This window comes from Vigna umbellata, chromosome 4, assembly GCF_029865625.1.
Source record: "Vigna umbellata cultivar VRB3 chromosome 4, Vumbellata_1.0, whole genome shotgun sequence".
Lineage (NCBI taxonomy): Eukaryota > Viridiplantae > Streptophyta > Magnoliopsida > Fabales > Fabaceae > Vigna > Vigna umbellata.
The window spans coordinates 16,199,932-16,202,518 of NC_142168.1; the positions used below are offsets into that span (position 1 = coordinate 16,199,932).

Sequence of the window (2,587 nt, forward strand, 5' to 3'; positions counted from 1 at the left end):
GGCTTCGTTGCAACTTGTTTTCGTCTCCATCCATCCAAGTTGGTTTTCTTTTCTAGCTTTCTTTTCTGTGTTGTGTTCTTGTTGCTCATGCTCTATATACTGTGTTGTCTATATTGTTTGTCGCGTGAACAGAGTCCACGAAGGCCAAAACGAATGTGGGATATTTGTTTCACCTTCAACGGATATCCGACATTCGTCGATGTGGTTGACAGGATTGGTTTTAAAACGGATATCCAACACATAATATACTCTTTAACGGATATTCGACATCCATTTTATGTTTTAAAACGGATTCTGAGAGCTACATTTTCTGCGTATAAATAAAAGGTTCTTGGAAAAACTAGAAAAGCATGGTTGCTATGTCTTTCTAGTTAGTTATGTCACATTATAACCTCCAAAAGATGATGACCATGCTTAGTTTCCTTTTCATTCTCGTGCTTTTACCCTCCTTTGAGGCTCTCTCATATGAAGGCATTCCCTCATAAATCCAAACCCAAGACATGCAAGCATTGATTGCACAAGCATGCATGGACATTGAAAACCAAAACTCTTGCCTCACAAACATCCATAACGAGCTCACCAAAATAGGCCCTCCAAGCCCCACTTCAGTGATGAGTGCAGCACTGAAGGCCACACTCAACGAAGCAATAGTGGCCATTGACAACATGACAAAGATCACCACATTCTCCGTCAGCTACCGCGAGCAACAAGCCATAGAAGACTACAAGGAGCTCTTAGATTTCTTAATTTCTGAGCTCGCATGGTCCTTGGGAGAGATGAGGAGGATTCGCTTAGGAGATTCCAACATGCAATCCAAAGAAAACCTTGAAGCATGGCTTAGTGTTGCACTGAGCAACCAAGACATGTGCCTTGAAGGCTTTGAAGGCACAAACAGACGCCTCGAGAGCTACATCAGTGGAAGCTTGACACAAGTCACATAACTCATCAACAATGTTTTGTCCTTGTACACTCAGTTGCATACCTTACCATTTAAGCCTCCAAGAAACACTACTATTGAAGAATCTGATGGAACCTCAGATTTCCTAAATGGATGAGTGAGGGTGATCAAGAGCTGCTCAAAGCCGAGCCACATGGTGTTCGTGCGGATGCAGTTGTTGCTTTGGATGGGAGTGGTCACTATCGCTCCATTGTCGAAGCTGTTAATGCAGCTCCCAGTCACAGTGAAAGAAGGTATATTATTTACGTGAAAAGGGGACTTTACAAGAAGAATATTGACATGAAGAAGAAGATGACCAACATCATGCTCGTCGGACATGGTATAGGCCAAACCATTATCACCAGCAACTGGAATTTCATGCAGGGATGTACCACTTTTCGAACGGTCACGCTTGGTAAGTAATTAACTAACAAATGAACACATAATCCTGTCGAACATCCGTCATAATCCTGTTGAACACATAATTCGTTTTAGAATTGGCCTAATGAATCTTTTATTTAAAATGGATATCAACGTCTGTTAAATGAGGAGGTGTAGGAAATAGTCCATGGTGGTGTAGGGAGAAACGCTCTGCTATCCATAATGCAAATGTGCTATTTCTATTTAAACTCTCCCTGTTTGTGATATAGGGATTTAAATAAAAGGCACGTGGTTCCACGTGGCAAAATACTTTAATTACTTCTGTTGCAATTCTGTTAGAAGGTAGTAGAATTTGTTATCCCTTTTGGTTTTCAAATAAATACTCTTCTCAGAGGGAGAGGAGAGGCACGATTCTTGCCACAGAAACAACTTCTTCTTTTCAAATTCTCTGGTTCGGATTCAATTGAATCCCTAAATTCTTGAAGTTCTTCGAATAATCTCTATTCCTAGACTTCCTATATCAGTGGTATCAGCTTGGACCTTCCATCGGCACTTATGGCAGAGGCAACTCGTCTTCAAGCAGCAATGCGCGAACAAGAGGAGCGATTAGAGAACAAAATTATTTCGAAACTCGACGAACGTTTAATTGAGCTTACAGCTTCAATTCGGCAAGCAATTGAAGCATCGGTTGATCGGCGCATTTTGGAGACCTTACACCAGACCTCTGACTCTGGGAATGATGCTTCAGGGCGCAATACTAATTCTAGAGGTGCCCGCAACTCGAACTCCACCTATTCTTGTGGCACCCGTTTGGCTCGAATCGATTTTCCACGCTTTGGCGGTGATGCAATCCAACAGTGGATTTATCAGTGTGAAACGTTCTTTGCGATTGACGGCACTCCGGAAGATTTTCGTGTGAAATTAGCGGTAATCCATTTTGAAGGAAAGGCACTGCAGTGGCATACTTCTTTTATTAAGACTCTTCCAGGCGGTCACCTTCCAACTTGGACCGACTTTACTCGTATATTGATAGATCGTTTTGGTGAGATCGATGATGACCCGATGTCAGACCTTATGAAATTAAGGCAAACTGGTTCTGTGGTTGAATATCATGATCATTTTGATGTTATAACTTCTCGATTGGATCTCAGTGACAACCATTTGTTGAGTTGTTTCTTAGGCGGTTTGAAGAAGGATATTCAACTGACTGTCAAAATGTTTCAACCCCAGGATTTAAGAAAGGCATTCCATTTGGCTAAATTGTATGAG

At 41.7% G+C, this 2,587-nt stretch overlaps 1 pseudogene; it reads left to right on the top strand.

Moving 5' to 3' along the window:
• Positions 1-401: 401 nt before the first annotated feature.
• LOC124821806 (putative pectinesterase/pectinesterase inhibitor 22 pseudogene) lies at positions 402-1,360 on the top strand (annotated as a pseudogene).
• The last annotated feature ends 1,227 nt before the right edge of the window (positions 1,361-2,587 follow it).